This window comes from Gossypium hirsutum, chromosome A09, assembly GCF_007990345.1.
Source record: "Gossypium hirsutum isolate 1008001.06 chromosome A09, Gossypium_hirsutum_v2.1, whole genome shotgun sequence".
In the NCBI taxonomy this organism is placed as follows: domain Eukaryota; kingdom Viridiplantae; phylum Streptophyta; class Magnoliopsida; order Malvales; family Malvaceae; genus Gossypium; species Gossypium hirsutum.
Genome location: NC_053432.1, coordinates 15,301,445 through 15,325,839, shown reverse-complemented (window position 1 = coordinate 15,325,839; position 24,395 = coordinate 15,301,445). Strand labels below are relative to the sequence as shown.

Below are 24,395 nucleotides of genomic sequence, written 5' to 3'. Positions count from 1 at the left end.
TATTTATGAATTTTATGCTCCTCATCCTTTAAATTCATGTTTTGGGTGATTATCATCGGAGCAAGCTACAAGAGCCACAAGAGTTGAACCATTCTAGGCCAAACCACATAGTTGTGTGACCCGCACGGACATATGGCAGGCCATGTTTATTGCAATGAATTTCACATTGAAAGTGAAAAATCACGATTTTTAAGTTTTTTCGGGCATTCTAAGACGTAGATATTAAAAAATTAAGAAGATATGAGTGAGCCGTCGGAGAATACTCAAGAAAACAACTCGAAAAAAACCATTGAAGCAGACTTTAAAGCAAATTTCTGTCAAGATTGAAAATTCCCAGTTGATTTTTTAGGAGATTATCATCAGTTTTTTTTTATTTTTTTGGTTGTATTGTATCTTGAATGTTTCTATCTTTAAACATGAACTAATTTCCTAAATACCTAGGGAGATGAACCTTACGATGAATTATATCATTTAAATTTTATTTTACACAATGAATATTTAGTTTCTTATTCTTAATTATGTGTGCTTAATTCAGGGTTTAATATTTCTAGATTATTTATCCATGTTTGATGTGCTTAAATCAGAGGTTGAATAGGCCCTGTTTAAGAGTAGATCTGGCTTAATTGAGTGGAGTTGTATGCAATCCTAGAAATAGGACGACATAAATCTATCATATTAGAGTCAAATCTAATTAGGGAATCCATAGCATGAGTTAATGTGATAATAGGGGTTTTAATTAGAAAGCAATTTCAATTAATCAACCTAGAGTTAGTTGCTCTTATGTTTGAAAGAGATATTAGCATAATTTAGGGGTTTCTACAAATCAAGATGCTAAGTAAAGACATTGTGTAATTTAGATTGATTGTGATAGATGAAATCTAGGTGAATGCTTTCCTGGGTATTGTTTTGTTTCTTGATTGTTAATTGATTATTTACGTGATTTGTTCTTTTTCGTGTTCGTTAGTTAATTAATTTAGTTAAATTTAGTTTTAATCAATCACTCGAATTATTCAGTTAAATAATAGAAAGAAGATAATTACTAATACTTTTAGTCTTCGTGGGAATGATATATTTGCTCATTGTAGCTATACTATTAATTGATAGGTGCACTTGCCTTAGTCAAAATTTTAGTTGGTTTTATAGACATCAAGTCTTTGGTGTCGATGCTGGGGATTAGAGTATTAGGAAAACTTTATTTCTATTAATTTAGCCATTTTTTATTTTTATTTTAATATTTTTGTTTTTAATTTATTTTTTAATTCAAATTTTTTACTTTTTTTTATTCTTACATGTTCTTTTGGTTTATGACTAGAGGCAACCCGTTGGAACCATTAATTTTTTACAGTGAGATCAAAAAAACTATTTGCAGAAATCAGAGGGAGGTTAGAGAAGCAAGACAAGGTAAACAGATTTTAATAGACGATTAAGAGCAAAATGATAGTATTGTGGAGATGGATAATAATCCTGGTAATCAGCAACTTCCTGTACGTCCTGCTCCTCGAACTATATATGACTATGCTAAACCCACTCTGATTGGAGCTGAATCGAGTATTGTCAAACCGACTATTACTGTAAAACATTTTGAGATTAAACCAAACACAATTCAAATGGTGGAGTAGTATGTTCATTTTGATGGGTTGCCAGATGAAGATTCGAAATAACATTTAGCTAATTTTTTGGAAATACACGAAACATTTAAGATCAAGGGCATTACTGATGATGTCATACGCTTACGGTTGTTCCCATTCTCTTAAAGGAATGAAGCAAAACAATGGTTGAATTCACTTCTACGTGATTCCATCACTACTTGGGCGCAAAGGATTAAAAAGTTTTTGTTGAAGTATTTTCCACCAGCCAAAACAGCTAAGTTGAGGAATGACATCCTTTGCTCAATTTGAGCTTGAGGCATTATATGATGCATGGGACAGATTTAAGGATATTTTGAGAAGATGCCCTTATCATTGGTTACTTTTGTGGTTACAAGTTCAAACCTTTTACAATGGTTTGAATACTTCGACTAAGCAAATAATTGATGCAGTAGCTGATGGAACACTAACAAGATTTTATTGAGGAGATAACGCTGAATAACTATTAATGGCAAGTTATGAGAAGAAAGCATACTAAGGTAGCTAGTGTTTTTAATACAGATGCAGGTTCTATGTTGGCAAGTCAGATAGAAGCATTAAGTAAAAAGATTGATGGTTTGAGTTACAATAAACAGGTGAAGCCGTTAATGCAATGTGATGTGACTAGAGCAGGGATGATCAATCTGAAATGTTTGCCCTTCAAGTCTAACATGGAGTATGAGCAAGTTGACTTTATCGGTAATAATTGTACACCTCAAAATAACCCCTATTACAACAATTATAATCCAAGATGTAGGAATCATCCAAATTTCTCTTAGGTTGGTCAAGGAAATCAAAGGTCACAACACCCTCTAGGTTTTTAGCAACCTTATCAGCAAGAAAAGAAATTGAATCTAGAAGAGATGTTGATTAAATTTACTTCAGTGTTAGAAATTAGATTCCTGAACATTGAAACAACTTTAAGGAATCAGCAAGAATATATTTAGGGCCTCGAGAATCAGATTAGCCAGCTTGCTAAATTTGTTTTGGAGAGACAACAAGGCAATTTACCTAGTAACACTGAAACCAACCCAAAGGAGCAAGTTCACGCAATCACTGTACGATGTGGAAAGCTGTTAGTTGAGGCAGAAATGAAGCTGAATTTGGAAGCTATTGAGAAAATTGATGGGGTTGAGGAATGCAAGAAAGAGCATAAGTCGGTGATCAAAGAATACAAACCACCAATTCCTTATCCAACAAAGTTGAAGAAAGACTACATCAATGAATAATATGGTAAATTTCTTGAACTTTTGAAAAAATTGCATATTAACTTACCTTTTGTTGAAGCGCTTTTATAGATGCCCAAGTATGCAAAATTTTTAAAAGAGCTGTTAACAAATAAATGGAAGTTAGACGAACTGTCGACTGTAGAGCTCAATGAGGAGTGCTTGACCATTCTCCAAAACAAACCACCCACCAAGCTTAAAAATCTAGGGAGTTTTACTATTCCTTGATTTATTGGTAGCTCAAATGTAGAAAAGATTTGGTTTATTTAGGTGTTAATATAAATCTAATTTCAAACAACTTGGTCTTGAGGAACCAAAACCCACTAGGATGAGTATTCAATGAACTGATAGATTAATTTAGTATTCTAAGGGTATTATTGAGGATGTACTTGTTAAAGTTAATAAATTTATATTCCCTGTTGATTTCATTATTTTAGACATGGATAAGGCACCCATAATCTTAGGTCGACCCTTTTTAGCCACCGCTAGAACTATTATTGATATGGGTAATGGTGAGCTTGTGTTGAGGGTATGTAACAAAGAGATTACTTTTCAAGCACGTGATGTTGTGAGAGTTTCTAGTGAGCAAGATAATACTCATTTTCTGTTGATGTTAGTAATCATGCATCTCAACATACTTTGTAGAAAATCACTCATGAAGATGTGTTAGAATAGTATCATGTTAAAGGTGATAGAAATCAAGGGATAAATGAAGAAAAAATGATGTAGCTCGATGAATTAGATTAGTGGCGAACAAAGGTTGATGATAACCGGAGAACGTTCAAAAAAATAACAAAGCAATGACATGGTGTGCATTTAAAGAGGACAAACCAATTCAAAGTCAGAGACAAAGTGCCATTGGACAATTTAGATCCACGAATGTTCCTTGAAAAGCTTAAGTCGAGATGGTCGAATACATTTGTGGTAGAAAACGTATTCCCATACGGAAACACTAAGGTAACACACCCTAATTACGACACACTAAAGGTAAACAATCATCGTCTCAAAATTTATTTTGGTGGTGATATTGATAACGAGAGAGAGAGGAGCTCTGGCTCCAAAATGTAACTTAACCGTCAGCTTGAAAAAGGAAGTCAAGCTTAGACTTTAAATAAGCGTTTCTCAGGAGGCAACTCGAATTTTTTTTTTGTTTTTTTTATTTCATTTAATTTTATTGCATACTTAGTTTCTTTTTTTTCTTATATTTTATTTTTATTAATTCAAAAAATAAAAACTTAAAAAATGGACCACACAGTCTGGGGTAGACCACACGGCCGTGTGGGACACACAACCTAAAAACTCGAACGTGTCATGGACCATGTGAATACTTGATCTAATTTTATTCAATTTTATTTTGACACACACAATCTGAGTGGATTCACACATCTTGTCAACATGGTCGTGTAACACACACGCCCTGATACACAGTCGTGGCAGAAGCGAACGACAACAACACATGATCTAAGCGATAGCAAATAGCTTGGTGACACGGTCATGTGCACCGACACACGAGTGTGTCCCAAGCTGTGTGAACACTAGAGCAATTTTTAAAATTTTTTAGTAAGCCACACAGCCTCAAAGAGATACACAGCCTGGCCACATGGTCGTTGTCGTGTGACCCACATTGCGTTATACCCTCTCTTGTTTTTTCCTTTCTACCCCATTTCACCAAAGCCAAACCCCAGTCACCGCTCTATCTTCGTCGTCGTCACGCACCCAAAAGTCCCACAAACTCTATTTTATTTTTATTTGTTTTTATTTTATTTGTCAAAGTTATATGTTTTATTTTATTTTATTATGCACTTTACTATTATTGTTATTATTTTGTTGGCTATTTTTCTATTTTGTTACTCTTTATGTTATTTTTTCTATCTTCTTATTAGTTTTCTTAGAACCATGTACTTAATTTTGGATCTCCTACGATTCCGGATTTTAGTATTCTAATGAAATCATCCAAATTCAAGGCAGTTTCAGTTCTCTTTCTCACTTATGATACTTTGCTTATTGTGTTTATACTTGTTTGTACATTGAGGGTAATGTACATCTTAAGTGTATGGAGGATTTTATATGTTTATGTGATATAGTCCCTGAATTTTTTTTATTTAAGTAATTTTCTCAAACCTAACATTGAAGTTAATTTTTCTTTTTTAAATTTGGAGTTTTTATTGATTCTATTTGGGATTGATTTGTGAATTTTTATGCATTGTGTAATTTATACTTTAAGACAGGAGAGAGACAAGCATGATAAGTTTTTTCAGAAATTATTATTTTTGGTTGTCTCCATAAACTGAAGCATTAACTTGAAATTTTAAAATTGCAAGTTTGACATCAAAACCATAATTTTTGTGAGCTTTTGAGCCTATAGAGCATACATTTTATTTTGTGCTCATTTTACTTTTGGTTATGAATAGTCAACTTGATTTGTTATTCTATAACTTGCTTCGGTTATACATATTAAGACCACATTATTGATTTAATTTACTGAAATGATAGAGGCACTTAGGATTTAACCCGCCTAACCTTTAAACAGCTTACCCGTTGAACTAACCCCTAGTTAACCCTGTTGATCCTAACACATTTTTTTTCTTATCACCTGTTTGTGTTAACCCTTAACCCATATTAATGTTGTAAATCATCCTTTTTATTGACTCCTTTTTTGTCGAGATCCAGTTTGGTTAGTGGCCTAACTATGTTTCATATTTGCATTGTTGATTTCTCTTTTTATTCTAAAAAAAAAAGAGATTGAAAAAATAATAACAAATTAAAAAAATTGCTTGAATCATGAGTCTCATCGTTTGTATAAAAGCTCACACCCACCTTTTATTTCTTGTTGAAGTAAATTATTTTAATTCAGCAACTAATTTTTTCTAGTTTGGTAACTTATTAACTCAGCTCTCGATTGTAACAAACTTTTTTGACCTTTTCCGCACCCTCAATCTCAGCCCCATTACAACCTTATAAAGACCTTTTGATTGGTGTGTCATCTCGTTATATAGTGGTGGAGATTTGATTTTTAAGCAAGCCTATGGTAATAGCATTTCTTGTTTGACTTTTGAGTGCGCATTACTTGAACCTTAAATACTTTGAGTGCTTTGAGTGAATCTTAGTGAGGGTGTTAATTCTTGTTGAGTTTGAATTTCAGGTAATTGTTGAGATAGGGGAGACACCTATGTTTTTATGCCTTAAAAATTGGATTATTTGTGTTCTTTAGTGTCATTTTAGATTGAATTTCCAATGCATGATTATATGTAGATTATCCTAAGACATTATTAAGTTCAGGCTTTTTGCCTATTAATTATAGACTCATTTAGTAACGAAGTCATTCCACTATAGTATCGTGACTGAGCTCTCCTCAACGACATACCATTAAAAAGGAAACTACTCAGTGCTCATCCAATGACCTTGTCATTAGTGTGTCTCCCTAATAGGATATCATTGATCTCTTTGAGATAATATTCGTTCTCCTAATATGATCCTATTTTATCTCATGGTAACCATTACATCTTCCTTCATGAAAGTCAATCGCTATCAAAATAGTGATCAAGTTATCCATCACAAAGACGGATGACTCGTAGCCATATTTACTTTTCATTTACCATGTAATGCCAATAAGAAGATGTCATTTACCCATGCTTTATGAATTCCACTATTGTGAGTGAAACTACATAACACAGAAGTCGTACGCCCAACGCACTAGGTTTTGATTCTTTATCTATTTGAACTCAAGTTTTTAATTATACCAAAGTGTACGAATCTTGCATACATAGTCTATCATCCACTCAAGATTTAGGTATGTCATACTATGAACGTCACGAGTGAATAAATCTATAAACGAATTTAGGATCTATTCTGCTTGGGTCTTATCCGATGTACTGTTAGTTCAGCCAGTCACATCTATGTCTTTATCTTATAGGATTCATCTGCTCGAATGCCCACGACAAAACATCTCTCCAATTAGACTTGATAAACGACATATTTGTGTTTCAATCAATTTGCTCATTTTTTATTAAACTAAATGTAATGCCCCAAATTTCATATGCATGATTTGTTAAATTTTATCATTAGTAAGTGTTTGTTTCGGTGGTTAAGTGCCTTAATTTTGTGTCTGAAGTCTTTGGTTCAAGTCACACTCTTTTAGGAAATTTAATTAATTTATGTTCCTAGGCCTATCTTTGTTCGTTGGGCTTAAATATTATTTTCAGTCAATTTATGTCAAAATGAGTCTGCTAGTTCAGTGGTAAGGCTTTAGCTTACACTATGATCTCGTGTTTGAATCCTCACGTGAACGTGTTGGCAATATTTTTGTTATTTCTGTTTGAGATGGCCATGTTGTAGTTGTGGTCTATTTGAACTCTATTTGTGGAAAAAATCTGATTGGTTGTCATAATTTTGAATTTGAATAAATTTGGTTTTGTTTTAAAGAGATAAAATAAATAAAATATATTGTTTACCTTTTATTTTTGAAAAAAAGATTGTTTTTATTTTATTTCATTTTTTCTTTTCTATTTTATTTTTTTCCCTTAACCCACGTTTTGACTTTTATTCTGCCATTTCACGCCGTTTTGCCCATTCCCCACTTGTGCAATCTATTTTTTTCTTTTTCAATTTAATTTGTTTTTTCTTCAATTCAATTTTGTTCTCCTTCTAGCCTCTCACATCTATTATTGTTCCTTTTGTTGTTGGTGGTGCTTTCAAATTCTTGCGTTGCATATTCTAATTTTGCAAGTATTTTTCAATCTGTTTTGGGTTTTTTTTGTTGGTTTTCAATCCACGAAGATAAGGTTTATCGCTTTTACTTGATTTTGTTGTTGCAAGTGTTCATTAAGTGTGTGCGTTGGTTAAATTTCAGGTTATAGTGCGAATGGTGTATTTTGGATTAACTATTAATTCGGTTTTAGGGGACATTCATGAGATGATTGGTGATCCTCCAGCGACCTAAATTTCATGTTATTGTTGTCCATTAAGTGGTGTGGAAATTATTCGGTAGTGGAATTACGTTAGAAATTATTCAGGTGTGTGCCAAAAACACTAAAAAATAGTAGTTGGCAAAAGTCGAAAAAGTTCATTGTCGAGGCCACACGGCCGTGTGTGACATACGATCTGGGCTATTTGAAAAGTGTGGGCCACAAGGGCTGACCACTTATCTGAAATCCTTCCTAGGGCCATATATGTTGTTTCGATCGACTATGGGCTTTTCGTACGGTCAGTATGAGATTAAATGTGCTATAAAATATGAAATTTGGCCAACTGTTTGCATGAATTCTAATATTTGTTCATATAACTGAATTATCACATGTTGATTAAACCTTTGTATCTGTTATGCTATGTGGTTATACTGTGAGCATGTCTGATATATGTTATATATTATGTATTTGCATCTGGGATGGGGTATATTAATATGTGGAGGAAGTGTGTTTGTAAAATGGCGATAGTTCGCCTACTGATGCGATAGCTCAACTACAACTATTCTATAAAGAGTCCTAACGACACTATGTGGTGTGTAGAGTTGGATGGGTGCTTTATACCCATATGGTGTGTTGGGATGGACGAAGTTGGTGTGTAGTGGTTAAGGGTAGGATTATAAGTCTGTATCTGCTCGGTTATAAATCTATTTCTGATAAATTTGTTTGATATGTATTTAGTTGTTTTAAGTTATTCATTATACACTGAGTTTCAAAAATGCACTCTCTGTTTGACTGATATTTTCAGGTAATCCTTAGAATTAGGCGGGTCGACGCAAACGGGAGCTCAATTAATGTCATATGGTATATTGGTTCTGTAAATTTTTGGACTCTTTAGACTTTTTAGACTGTTTAGATTTTTAAACTTTATTTCTGTATTTTGCTTTACTACTCAAATATTTTAGTTGAGAAAATTCGCTTCTCTATAAAATTAAAGGCTTTCAAACAGCGAACTTTGTTTCTCAAATATCCTATTTTATGGAGTCTTTTGCTGAAAAAATTATAAGTTTTAGAAAATAAAAAAAACAAATAATGGTTTTTAGTAAATAGAATAACAAAAAATAATTTTGAATAAAATTGGGATTTTGAAAGTTTATGACGATTTTCTGATTACTTAGAAACCAAATTTTCAATCATATTAAGTAACGACTCCAGATTTGGTCATAACGTCTAGGCCGGGTTTAGGGTGTTACACTAAGGACATGTTTAGGTTCGTCAACTAGTACAAGTTGTATACTCGAATTACGATCAGACCACGTAATACCATTAGTATTAGTTAAACATAAGACAATTGATGTCCATGAAACTAACTAAAAATCTGACTAAGGCAAGTGCACCTATCAATAATTGTATAGTTATAGTGAGAAAAGATATAGTTCCTACGAAGCCTAAAAGTACTAGTAATTATCATGTTTCTATTGTTTAACCGATAAATTCAAGTGATTGATATTAACTATGAACACGACAAAGAACAATTCAGGAAAATAAATGATTAACAACCAAGAAGCTAAATAATACCAAGGAAAGAACTCATTTAAAATTCATCTATCATTATCAATCTAAATTATGCAATTTCTTTAATTATTATCTTGATCTATAAAAATCCCTAAATTATGCTAATATCTCTTTTGAGAGTAAGAGCAATTGACACTAGGTTAATTAATTCAAATTTCTTTTTATTTAAAACCACTATTATTGCATTAACTCACTTTATAGATTCCCCTATTAGATTTGTCTCTAAGTTGGTAGATTTATGTCATCCTATTTCTGGGATTGCATGTAATTCCACTCAATTACGCAAGATCTACTCTTAAACTGGGTTTATTTCTCCTCTAATTTAAGCACATCAAACATGGACCAGTAGTCTAGAAATATTAAACTAAGAATTAAGCACGCATAATTGAGAACAAGATCTAAGTATTTATTGCTTAAAATAAAAATCAAAAGACAAAATCCATCATAGGGTTTATATCCCTAGGTATTTAGAAAATTAGTTCATGCTTGAAAATAAAAACATCCAAGAGATAGTATAATTGAAAGAAACAAAGAAACTCATGATAATCTCCTAAAAAATACTGGGAATCTTCAATCTTGATGGAAATCTGCTTTAGAATCGGCTTCAATGGTGTTTTTCAAGTTGTTTTCTTGAATATTTTATGACGGCTCACTCCTATTTTCTTATTTTTGTCATATATAGTCTTAAAATTCCCAAAAGACCTAAAAATCGTGTTTCTCCGCTATTCGGAGTGCTAATTTGTGAAATCGACACGACTTCCTACATGGTCGTGTGGCAGCCTCTGTGGGTCACACGGTCGTGTGGTCAGGCCATGTGGAAAAGGTCAGCCCATGTAGCTCTTGTACCTTGCTCTGATTTTCTGGTTTCTGCTCCTTTTGCTCCCAAATGCTCTTCTAAGTATAAAAACATAAATTTAAAGGATTAAGAGCATAAATTTTACCATTAACATCGAATAATCACCAAAAAATGCATTAAGAATGAGACTAAAATATGTTACTTTTAGCACTTATCAACAACCAATGAGCAACATTTTCTTCGATTTTGCTTTGTACGTAAAAACCATTTGAGAACAATAATACAAAGTATATTAATTGTAAATAATGAATTTGTTTTGTTAACCAATCTGTTCAAAAAATTACACGTGTATATTGACGAAAATACTACACTTAGGGCACCAAATCTAACAGTAAGTCACAGGTATGGTCTCGTAAGTAGGGCGAATGTTGGAACACCGGTGCCTCCAAGGCGCAGCGGAAAAATAAAATAATTAAAACATTTCGGCGATCCAAACTAAGAATCCATGTGTAAGGAACGAATCAGGGTGATAAAAAGGGTTTCGAAATTACCGAAACTTCAATCTGAGTAGACAGCGACGCCTAGGCAACAGGAATCCTGAACCACTATCGAACCAAGCCGCAACCTTTTCCGATGTCGGCCTCTACGTAGTCCACCTGATTGACAATGAACAGTAGAAATCCCAGAAAACTATTTTTAGAGAGTATTTTTCTAAACGGCTGCTAGACCACCTTGCATATTTTCGGGCTAGTTTTTATATATACTTTTTAGGGTTTTTACCCTTTTTATATACAACTCCCTCTTAATTGGTATATATTTATAACGAATTTTAATTCATTAAAATTAATGCTGAACATAATAATTATCATTCAAATAAATATAATAATGTTTAACCAAAAAATTATAATTACATTAATTATAATAAAGATTTCGATAAACTATATTTATTTAAACTTATATATGAACTAAATTTATATATCAATAAAATGATGTTCTGATTATGTGTACAACATCCTTGTACATATAGTATGTTCAACAATTTCATTGCCCAATTAAATTAATTCTATAATTAATTTAATTCATGTGACAACCAAGCAATATACCAACTATGTTTTACCTCGCTCATTTCAACCATAGGGTGTGACCCTATAGGTTCTTGTAATGTTAGCAGTAATATTAGAACGAATCTAATGTTACAAACAATGAGTGGCATCTAGCAATGCATCAATGCTACCTAAGTTACAAGAAGTCATGGTTCGACATAACCTTTTGTGATTAACCTTTCATGCATTAATCCTTAAGTCCTATATCTTTGGAATGGACACAAGTCATGGAATAGTCACGCTTGCATAGTCCATCCCATGTTTCTTGATACCTTGACATCTCATATCAACTTATTTGAGCATGGCCATGCATTTCTAGCCTCACTCAATCAAGTGGCCTGAGATATTACTCCCATTATGTAGGAGGGACTTATCCTATATTGATCAACTATATCCCTCAACATAGATTGTGGTATATCCAACATCAGTCTTTATAGAACAACCAGTTATGATGTTTGTTTGACTGTATCAAAATATACAACTCACAATGTTGGGATAAAGATGATCTCAAGTATGAGGATCATATACATATTAATCACTATGAGTAATGTTGTGACAATTACATAATAATCCAAGAAACATACTCATAGCGGGTCAATCCAATATGTTGTTCTCTAACACACATATTCATGCATTGATTCTAACACTCCATATCAATGACAACTCTTTATCATCAATCAACTACATATGAGTCTTAATGCATTATTATTGTCCTAGCCAACAATAATACTTGACTAAGGATCTTTTAAAAATAATCATATTATTCTTAGGACATTATTATAAAACAGTTTATTTATGCACACAAAAAAGAAACTGAAATAATAATGGCAACACCTTATTATTAATAAACATGATAAACCAAGTATGTTATTACAACCATCTCGTGATTGATCTTTGGGCATACTCTTACAGCGAATTACTAGAGATAATCCAGCAGTTGGACACCTGAAGGTAAGGGAAGTGGGAACAGGTTCGCCAAAGCGGCGAGGGTTAATTCTAGTCAACCAGTCTGGCAGGATGTCAACAGGTTTTTCGAGACCATAGCATGAACAAGTAGTCCACCAAGAACTAGTCCGCTCTGTAAGGGCTGACACAAGATGCATAAGTGTACGGATGTCCAGTATATGAAAGGGACAAAAGAATAAATGCATGAGGGTTCACCGACAAGGCGGGGTATACGAGACTCCATCAAAAGGTTACGAATTCAAATAGAATAGGATGCTCAGTGACATGTTGAACCTTAGAGAGGCTTGGAGGATGAACTGGAGTCTGCCATTCCAAAGGAAGAATGAACATTTAGACAAAAGCAGGGGGTTATTTATATTTTGATATGGTTTCTTACACCCTTCCAATTGGGACGGGATTTAATTTAAGTAAGGCTTAGTAAAGGAAACCACTAAGTTCTCTTGAACTTACGAAGTTTACTGATGTTCACAAGACTTGTGAGGTTGATCGAGGACTCAGAGGGGGACCCAGCCAAATAGGGATGGGATCAAGCATTGCAGGTAGTTAAAGTCCTACATATAGGAAGGGGGTACCATCAGAGGCTTTGCCTCAGGATCAATTATGTGTAACCAGACAACGTCCTTAGGGTCTGGATTCTAATTTAGTAAACCTTAAGTTAAAAACTTTAAAGGTCTCATTGTAAACAAACAGTTTAATTAGAGACAAAATTTTAAGGGACTAAACATTCGGTGGCTTAAGGCCTTGGTTGTAAAAACTATTATTTGTTTTATTTTTAGACTGTTTTATAGCAATTAAGTTAGTAAAAATTAAGGATAAGTTAATCCAGTCCATTTGTGACACTCCTATTAGAGCATGCCCAAAGACCAATGATGAGATGATTGTAATCACATACTCGTTTTACCTTGTTTGTTAATATAAGCCATTGTCATTGTTATTTCAGTTTCTTTTTCTGTGTAACTAAATTGATTAACAATAAATTCTTGAGAATAAAATGAATATTCTTAAAATATCCTTATTCAAGTATTATTGTAGGCTTGGACAATAATAATGCATTAAGACTAATGTGTAGTTGATTGATAACAAAGTGTTGTCATTGACATAGGGATGTCAAAATCAATTCATGAGTATGTGTTGGAGAACAACATATTGGACTGACTTGTTATGAGTGTGTTTCTTGGATTATTATGTAATAGTCACAATATTACTCATAGTGATAACTATGTGTATGATCCTCAGACTTGAGACCTTTATTGTCCCAACATTGTTAGTCGTGTATTTTGATATAGTCAAATGTCTACCGTAACAGATTGTACTATAAAGACTGATGTTGGATATGCCATAATCTATGTAGTGGGATATGATTGATCAAGATGGATTTGTCCCTCCTACACAATGGGAGCAATATCTTACATCACTTGATGGAGTGAGACTATAAATGCATGGTCATGCTCAAATAAGTTGATATGAGATATTACACTTATTTGTTTATTGTAATCTATTCAGAATATCAAGAAATATGATATTGGGCTATACAAGTGTGATTGTTCCATGATATGTGTCTAGTCTAGATATAAAGGATAAAAGGGTATAATACATAAAATTTATCACAGAAAGGTTATGTCGGTTCATGACTAATTGTAACTTGGGTAGCAATGATGCATTGCTAAATGTCACTCATTGTTTGTAACATTAGAAATGTTCTAATACTATTACTAATGTTACAAGAGCCTATAGGGTCACACCTTATGGTTGAAGCGAACAGAATCCAAACACAGTTAGTGTTATGTTTAATTGTCCCATGATTTAAATTAATTGTTGAATTATTGTAAATTGACAGTTAAATATTAAATGCATTATGTGTACAAACATGTTGTACATGAATAGAGAACATAGTTAAAATTAATTTATGAATTTGATTCATATAAAATTTTAATATTAACTAAATATAGTATACCGAAATTATTAAAATAAAAAATTATAATAATTTCGATCAAATATTAAAACATAGAAGTTAATATCCTTTTGGAAAGGATATAATGTTTTAATAACTTGTCATATGTTTCTCTAAAGGGATAATTCCATTTTTAATATGTGATATTAAATAAAAGTAAATAAGATCCCAAATTGGTGCTACGGTTTGATAGCAGAATTGAGTATAGGGTTTAGAAGTCGTTTTTACTCTCTCTAAAAAAAGTTCAAGAAAAGTTCTTTTGTTATTTGTTCTTTGACCAGGTGGACTACGTAGAGGCCAAAAGACTTTTGTTACAGCTTGGATCAACATTGTTCAAAGGGATCCAATCAATAGCATTATTCATCGCTTTTCAATTTCAAAAAGGTATATCTTCAACCCTATTTCAACCTGACTCGATCCTTGTATATGGATCCATGATTGATGATCACCGGAATAATTTTTCCATTATGCCACGGGGCGCACTGGCATTCCAACAACTCCAAACCCAAATCCAATGGACAAATCAGGTTAAGGGTGTTACAACTCATTTGAGCTGAACATATATTTGTATCAAGTTACCCGTTCAAGTTAAACCTTTAAATTGACATAAGGTTACACATCCGAGCTAAACTTGTGTCACATGTATCTTCGATACAACAATAGCTCATTCATGCTGAAAAAATATATAATTGTGTCAGGTTACCTGTCCAAGCTAAACCTTTAATGAAACATTTGATTGCTTAGTCAAGCTGAAAATATACATGTAAGGTTATCTGTCTAGGCTAAACCTTTAAAATGACATCAAGTTACTCCTCCAAGCTAAACTTGTGTCACATGTATCTTCGAGTTCATAACAAATGTTGTATATCAATAATCATCGGTAATCAATCTGTATTAGTGTGCACAAGACCTTTACCAAGTGCCTCCAGCATTTTCAAAACATGTATATGTTAGAATTAAGTGACCCAAATTCTTATTTAAATAAAATACGATGGAAAATAAAATAAAAGTAAAATCCATATAGAACTAGACTTCTTTTATTTTATTTTAGAATAAGGTTTTTAAACCTTATTAAACTTCATCTATTTTATATTGATTAGGATAAGGTGTTTCAATCCTACTAGAATATGGCTTTACAAGCCTATAAATAGACATAGTCTATCCCTCTTGTATTGATTCAATTTTTCGACATAGTGAATTTTCTTCTCCTCTGCCCGTGGTTTTTTCTTGTAAGGTTTCCACGTAAAATTTGTGTGTTCTTTATTTTTTTTATTTTTCATTTTATTTTTTTCACAAATTGGTATCCAATTTTCCAGGTTATTCATCTCGATCACGGTAATGGCGTCTTTGAAGTATGAAATTCTGCTGTTGGATCGCAACACCAGATTTGCGTTGTGGCAAATTAAGATGCAAGCAGTTCTTGCATAGATGGATCTAGAGGATGCCCTACTAGGGATAGATAAGATGCCTTCGACATTAACAGATGAAGAGAAGAAGCGTAAGGATCGAAAGGCGTTAAAACAATTACATCTGCATTTGTCCAACGAAATTTTGCAGGATGTGATGAAAGAGAAGACTGCCGCTGCATTATGGAAGAGGCTAGAACAAATATGTATGTCGAAAACTCTAACAAGCAAGTTGCATATGAAGCAGCGTCTTTATGCTCATCATTTGGAGAAAGGTGCGTCTGTACACGAACACTTAACAGTGTTTAAAGAAATTCTCTCAAACTTGGAGGCCATGGAGGTTCAGTATGATAAGGAAGATCTAGGGTTGATTCTACTTTGTTCGTTGCCCCCGTCTTATTCAACCTTTAGAGACACGATTTTATATAGCCGTGAGTCTCTCACAGTTGATGAGGTTTATGATTCTTTAACCTTGTATGATAAGATGAAGCATCTTGTGGTTAAACCCGACTCTCAGGGAGAGGGTCTCATTAATCGTGAGAGACAAGATTGGAATGCTAATAATGATTGTGGTAGGACACAGGAACGGAATCCTCGTGGTAAATCTAAAGGTAGATCGAAGCCTTCAAACAGAGGTAAAACTTGTAACTTCTGTAAGAAGAAAGGGCACATTAAATCTAAGTACTATAAGCTACAAAATAATATTAAAAGGGAGGCTGCGAATCAAAAGGGAAAACAACCAGAAAATTCGTGTGAAGCTGATGTTGTAGAAGATTACAGCGATGGTGAACTTCTAGTTGCTTCTATCAATGATTCTAAAGTAAGCGAGGAATGGATACTTGATTCAGGCTGCACCTTCCACATGAGTCCCAATCGGGATTGGTTTACAACTTACGAAACAGTGTCTGAAGGTGTTGTTTTGATGGGAAATAATGCTTCGTGTAAAATCGCAAGTGTTGGAACAGTTAAAGTTAAGATGTTTGATGGAGTTGTCAGAACACTTAGTGAGGTACGACATGTTCTAGAATTGAAGAGAAATTTAATTTCGTTGAGTACTTTTGATTCAAAAGGGTACAAATATACAGCTGAAAGTGAGATTTTAAAGATTTCCAAAGGTTCTCTTGTTGTGATGAAAGGGCAAAGAAAAATTTCCAAGTTATATGTTTTGTAGGGCTCTACTGTTACTGGTGATGCAGCTGTCCCTTCCTCTTCCTTGCCAGATGATGATATTACTAATCTTTGGCATATGTGCCTAGGGCATATGAGTGAGAATGTCATGGTAGAATTGAATAAAAGAGGACTTCTTGATGGGCAAGGAATTTGCAAACTAAATTTCTGTGAGCACTGTGTTTTTGGGAAGCAAAAGAGAGTTCGATTCACTAGAGAAATCCATAACACGAAGGGAATATTGGAGTATATTCATTCTGATCTGTGGAGGCCATCCAAAGTGCCTTCGAGAGGTGGAGCTAATTATATGCTAACCTTTATTGATGATTTTTCTAGAAAACTTTGGGCATTTTTCTTGAAGCAGAAAAGCGATGTGTTTTCTGCATTTAAGTCTTGGAAAATTATGATTGAAAAACAGACGGGAAAATAGATAAAATACCTCCGCACAGACAATGGCTTAGAGTTCTGTTCTGATGAGTTTAATAGATTGTGCAAGTCAGAAGAGATCATGAGACACTTGACAGTTCGTCATACTCCACAGCAAAATGACGTTGCAGAACGAATAAACAGAATGATCATGGAGAAGGTTCGATGTATGTTGTCAAATGCCAACTTATCGAAGTCATTTTGGGCAGAAGCAGCCTCTACTGTATGTTTTTTAATCAACTGATCTCCATCCGTTGCCATTGAGAAAAAAACTCCACAAGAGGTATGGTCTGGTAATCCTACTAATTATTTTGATTTAAAGATTTTTGGGTATCCTGCATATACTAATGTTGATAATGGAAAATTGGAACTAAGATCCATTAAATGCGTTTTTCTTGGTTATAATGCTGGTGTAAAAGGGTATAAGTTATGGTGTCCTGAAAATAGAAAAGTTGTGATTAGCAGAGATGTTGTTTTTGATGAAACTGCTATGCTACCTAACTTATCTCTTAAAGACTCTTCCAATAAAGAAAATCAAAAGCAGGTGGAGCATCAGATTAATACAGAGTCAACTCCTCAAGACAGAACAAAAGTTGAAAATAGAGTTGCTTCTTCACCACAATACTCTATCGCCAAAAACAGAACAAGAAGAGAAATTAAACCTCCAAAGAAGTATGCCGAGGCTGATCTAGTTGCTTATGCTTTAAATATGGCTGAAGATATAGATGCGAATCAAGAGCAATCTAATTATTCTGAGGTTGTTAGTTGTGAAGACTCAGAAAAGTGGATGTTTGCTATGCAAGAAGAGATGGAATCACTCCACAAAAACAGAACATGGGACCTTGTAAAACTTCATAAAGGTAAAAAGGCTGTTCGTTGTAAATGGGTGTTTAAAAAGAAAGAAGGGACTCCAGGAGTTGAAGAACCCAGATATAAAGCAAGGCTTGTTGCAAAGGGTTACAGTCAAATTCCAGGAGTGGACTTCACCGATGTGTTCTCTCTAGTTGTTAAGCATAATTCGATTCGAGCTTTGCTTGGTATTGTGGCCATGCATGATTTGGAGCTTGAGCAGTTAGATGTAAAAACTGCATTTCTGCATGGAGAACTTGAGGAGGATATTTACATGCAACAACCAGAGGGTTTTATAGTCTCAGAAAAAGAGGACTATGTTTGCTTGCTGAAAAAGTCCCTTTTACGGTTTGAAACAGTCACCAAGACAGTGGTACAAGAGGTTTGATTCCTTTATGACTTCTCATGATTTCAAAAGAAGTGGTTTTGACAGTTGTGTTTACTTTAAGAAAAACAGTGATGGTTCTTTTGTGTATCTACTTCTTTATGTTGATGACATGTTGATAGCAGCAAAAGATAAAGGAGAGATAAGAAATGTCAAAACCCAACTAAGTAAAGAATTTGAGATGAAAGATTTAGGACCAGCAAAGAAGATACTTGGAATGGAGATTCTTAGAGATAGAAAAACAAGTAAATTGTACCTAAGTCAGAAGGGGTACATTGAGAAAGTTCTTTGCAGGTTCAATATGCAGAGTGCTAAGCCTGTTAGTACTCCTTTAGCAGCCCATTTCAGACTTTCATCATATTTGTCTCCACAATCAGATGATGAGATTGAGTACATGTCACATGTTCCATACTCTAGTGTAGTGGGATCTCTCATGTATGCTATGGTTTGTTCACGTCCAGATTTATCATATGCAGTCAGTGCAGTTAGCAGATACATGGAGAATCCCGATAAAGAACACTGGAAAGCAGTTCAGTGGATTCTAAGATACTTACGAGGTACTACTGATGTTTGCTTATAGTTTGGAAGAACTAGAGATGGAGTCATAGGGTATGTTGATGCTGATTTTGCTGGAGACCTCGATAAAAGAAGATCTCTCACAGGTTATGTCTTTACAATCGGAGTTGTGCAATCAGTTGGAAAGCCACTTTGCAGTCTACAGTTGCTTTGTCTACCACTGAAGCTGAGTACATGGCGATTACTGAGGCTTGTAAAGAAGCTATTTGGTTGAAGGGAATCTTTAGTGAACTCAATGAAGACCTTCAAATCAGTACAGTATTTTGTGACAGCCAGAGTGCCATCTTTCTTACAAAAGATCAAATGTTTCATGAGAGAACAAAACATATTGATGTTCGGTATCATTTTGTTCATGATATTATTGCTCGTGGTGATATTGTTGTGAGCAAAATTAGTACTCATGAAAATCCTGCAGATATGATGACTAAGTCACTTCCTATAACCAAGTTTGAGCATTGCTTAGACTTGGTTGGTGTTCATTGTTGAAGTTAAACCCTTAAGGGGTTTTATGGAAGAGGTGGAGAACTTGTTTATTGATAGTTCGCGATGAAGAACTTGTTTTGTGTCAATGTGGAGATTGTTAGAATTAAGTGACCCAAATTCTTATTTAAATAAAATACGATGGAAAATAAAATAAAAGTAAAATCCATATAGAACTAGACTTCTTTTATTTTATTTTAGAATAAGGTTTTTAAACCTTATTAAACTTCATCTATTTTGTATTGATTAGAATATGGTTTCAATCCTACTAGAATATGGCTTTACAAGCCTATAAATAGACATAGTCTATTCCTCTTGTATTGATTCAATTTTTCGACATAGTGAATTTTCTTCTCCTCTGCCCGTGGTTTTTTCCCGTAAGGGTTTCCACGTAAAATTTGTGTGTTCTTTATTTTTATTTTTTTATTTTTTATTTTATTTTTTTCACAATATACATATACATTTCTTTACAATTTAGTTTAAATCTCACATTTTGTACCAAATCGCAAACAATCCAAATTTTAATCAAGCCTACATATATTCATAATTTAAAAATATAAAATTTTAAAAAAAAAATCATACCATATGAACTTACCTAGTCAAATCAACAAACAAGTCAAATTTGTAAGGACTAATAAAAATTGTCTTTTCTTCGATTATCTTCAGCTTAGTTCAATTCTCGATCTAAACAATAATTCAGTTCAATTTATCAATTTCAAATATTTTATAATATTCTATTATATGCATGGTTTAGTTTAATTTCATTTTTCGAATCCTCCTCAACTTTTTCATTTTATTCAATTTAGTCCCTAAAACTGAATTTGCAATATCTTTCAAATTTGAGCTTCGATTTCAAAAATGATCTCAATAACATCCTTTTAGGACCCTATATTATCTATAATTACATAAATTTTACATCAATTTCAAAATTTATACACTTTAATCCTTATGTTCAAAAACTAGCAATTAAACTTTACAATTTAGTCTTTTTTCACATCTAAGTGTAAAATCTAAGAATTTAACATCAATTTAATTAAGCACTCACCAATGGAAACTTTTAAAAACTTTATTTTTTTTAAATTGGTACATGAGCTAGCTAAATCAAGCTCCTACTACCTCAAAAATATAAAAAGTACAAGAAAAGTCTAAATTGAGCATACCTATTAATAACTGAAAGTATGAAAGCTTCAAAACCCTTTTTTGTTTCATTAGAGGATGAAGATAAACATGAAATGTATTATTTTTATTTTTATTTAGCTTATATACTTAGTTTAACTTTTAATTAATCTTAATTAACTTAATTAACCTTTAATTAATTAAACAAAACATAATTAACTAATTTGGTGGATTACAAATAGCCTTCACAATCGTTTGGCTATATATTAATGGTCCAATTGATTAATTGGTCCTTCAATTATTGAAAAATCCATAGTGATTAATGTTTACCACTTTTACAATTTAGTCCTTATTACTTAATTAACTACCAATTTGACAAAATTAAGGGACCAAACTTTAATACCAATCTCATAAATATTAAATAATAATATTTACAAACTCAAACTTTGGGAATGAGATTCTGAAATCTTCGTTTTCGACACTACTGAAAAACAGACTTTTACACATATTCTCTTACAAGTGCAGCCCACCTTGAGGAAAAAAATAAAAAATTATTCTTTATTCATTTCATCTCTTTTGTTTGAATCCACTAAAAATTTCAACTTTGTTTTCATCCTTTCTTAATTTCATTTTTAAAAACTCTCTATTTAATTAAATACCATCACCATCTTTTTCCTTGGACAACTTAATGTTCGATGGGTAGAGAGAGAGAGTAGGAGTTAGATAGATAGAGAGCACTTGAGTAAGGGTTAAGAGAATTACTTTTCATCATATCATTCATATTATAATTTGGGTTTATATATTAATGAGTAGTTGAAACAAATTTATGGCTATTTATTATTGTTATCTATGTGAGCATTATTGATTACTGTATATTGAAGAGAAAGAGACTGGAAGAGGAATTACAAGTAAGGGAAACGAAAAACTTGTGGATTGAGGAGAGAGAGGATTTTCTCTTATTTTGACCATTTTTTTTGGTAAGTTTCTCTTGGAAAATTCATAATTTATCTTGTTGTTTTGTGTTAGTTATGTATGTAATAAATTTTTATTATGACAAGTTTAATAGTATCAATTTGTATTAAAATAAGAGTAGGTTATGAGATTTAAGCCATGTAACTACCTTAATATGTATCATGTTTTAAATTTTAATTGGAAGTGTATAAATGCTATCATTAACATTTTTATGAGATAATTGATTAAAAAAATATAATGTTCAGGTGACTCAAAATAAAACGTGTACGGTTGCCATATTTGTAAATAAAGAAAAGTGTTAGCGTGCACTATCTTTTATGAAAAAGTTATTGATACAAATCTTTAATTAAAGGATATGTAAGTGATAAAATTTCAAATGTACATATTGCTCTTGTAAGCTTAGTGAAAGAATTAGGATACAATTTGGCATGACAACAGGGTTAGTGAGCATGCTATGTGATTGAAGAAAATGTTTAGTGTAAAGACAGTGAAACATGCCTTATGGCATGGCACTTATGTAGGCCTTAAGTGTATGGTGTTTGGTTGGATGCAATTTTAATTAAATTCAATGAATGGTGTTTGGTTGAAATGTTGAGTATTCAAAACTTATTTCATTAACATTGCTAAGGGCTAAGCATCTAAACATTATAATAAAAAAAGTGAAGTGACTAGATAAGTGTTTTGTGAACCTTAAATATTATATGACTTTGAAAAGTAATGTTTTGAATTATAAAGTGCTTAACAAATATGAAGTGATGTGATTAAGTGAACTTATGAATGAATTATTGGAATGTACTATATGTGTATGAGTTATGTTAATATTGACTTATTATGCTTATTATGCATATTAAAGTGACTCAATTGGTTTGTGTGATAGCTATAACATTGCATTCTTACTTTTCCTGAGTCATGGATAATATCTCATTGGATCAAGGTAGGTTTAATGAATTTTCCATTAGATCTTACTAAGCACTATTACACACTGTTGTTTTTGTGTGGAGATTTTGAGACTTGGCTCATCCTTGGGACATCACATCATTGTGAGGCTAGAAGAGTATGAAACTAACTTATTTATGATCAGTGACTCTAATGGCACGTATTAAAGGCTCAATATACTTTGTAAATATGTCAATTTCATGCCTACTTGAAAAATTGCCTTATGGTGTAATTGATGATTTGGTCCTTGTGCATATGGTGGCCATAAAGGTTATTTGAATGAGTATGTTATTCACTTTGGTTGCCTTAAAAATATCTTTAAATGTCTTCAACGATGTATGAATTCGTGATAAGTTACTTTGAGATTAATAATGCATGTCTTGATCTAATATTGTGTGTAAGTTTATGATTGTTTTGTTTAAAGGTGATCTGGAATGTGTTTGAAGTGTTTTCTACTTCGATTTTTGGTCCCTTGCACCAAGGGTTCAATACCCTTCCTTTATTTATCAGCACTTTACTAGTCAGTGGTTAAAAATTTGATCCTACGGGTCCAAAGTCCTGTACCCATATAAAAGTATTGGACCCTTGGAGATTGTAGCTGAAAAAATGGGTGAGCAAAACTCGATTCGAATAAAAAATCGAAAAAAAATTTAAATTTTGAGTTATTCGAGTCAACTCAAATTATTTTTTATCGAATTTCGAGTTCGAATCGAGTTTAGTTTTCAAATTTGAATAACTCGAATAAACCGAATATCAACCTATAACATTTTACATTTTTACTCCAAACCTCCAAACCTTTTTTACTTTTCCAAAAAAACTTTTACTCCACTCCCATCTACCCCAAACTCATTTCCCCCCCCTTTTTTTTGAATATTTTCCTCCCTAAATTTTACTCCCTACATTTAATTTTCCCCCAAAATTTTACTCCCCAACTCTCAAAACTTTTTATTTTTCCCCTAAAATTTTACTTCTCACCCTTTACCCCAAATAAAAGATCATCCAACAAAAATTTCTAAACATAAATAGTAATAATTTTATTTATATCTGCTATTTATATTATTAAATTAAATTTCACACTTTTTGCTGTTTATGTTATTGAATTGTTTAATCATATTAAATCTTTATAAATTTATGTTAAAATTGAATTATTGATGATGTCATAAAATATTTGTGTTAAAAGTTTATGTTGGCGTCAATTTCACATTTTATCTTTAAGTTAACTTTTATTTAAAAAATCATATTTTTTATATTTAATATATTTTTTAAATTTCAAAATATATAGTGACAAGAATTAGAAGATAATTGAAACAACTAAGCAAGCAAAGAAACTAACCTGTATATAAAAGATTAATAAATAAATTATGAGGGGATGAAAGTTAATAACAAATTTGATAATGGTGGGCAAATTTAATTACGATGAGTGATAGTGGTTAGAAGGACTTAAAGTCATTTTTTTTAAAATTTAACTTGAACAAATATATTCGATTCGATTCGAATTCCATATCATTCAACTTGATTTGAGAAAATTTCAAATCATCTTAGGATGATAAAATAGGATTCGTCAACTCGATTAACTCAAAATTTTTTCATTCAATTCGATTCAATTTAGGCCCAAGTCCTAATACTTGGCTCCAAGGTACCAATGCCTTGCCCAAGGTATTGAAACATGGGGTTTACATATCAATACCTAGGCACCTGGGCAATGCCCCTACATTGTTTTGCGAGTTTTGAGCATTTCAAAGCTTGGTTTTGGAGTCAAACACCTTTAGTTGCCTGTGATTTGTTTCTAAATTATTTTAAGATGATTTAAAACCTCTAAATTGATTTTATCCCATTTATAAGAGTTTACTGAATTGTTTCAAAGTTTTAAACTTTATGTATGTTATTTTTAAAATTCACTTTGTTTGTCCTTGTAGTAGCCCAAATCTGCCCGGGCCTT

At 32.6% G+C, this 24,395-nt stretch overlaps 1 non-coding gene across 1 annotated transcript; it reads right to left on the bottom strand.

Moving 5' to 3' along the window:
• Window positions 1-1,861: 1,861 nt before the first annotated feature.
• Window positions 1,862-1,967, bottom strand: LOC121206861 (small nucleolar RNA R71). The gene has a single exon (XR_005902032.1). It is a non-coding gene; the product is annotated as a small nucleolar RNA R71 (small nucleolar RNA).
• Between the last annotated feature and the right edge of the window lie 22,428 nt (window positions 1,968-24,395).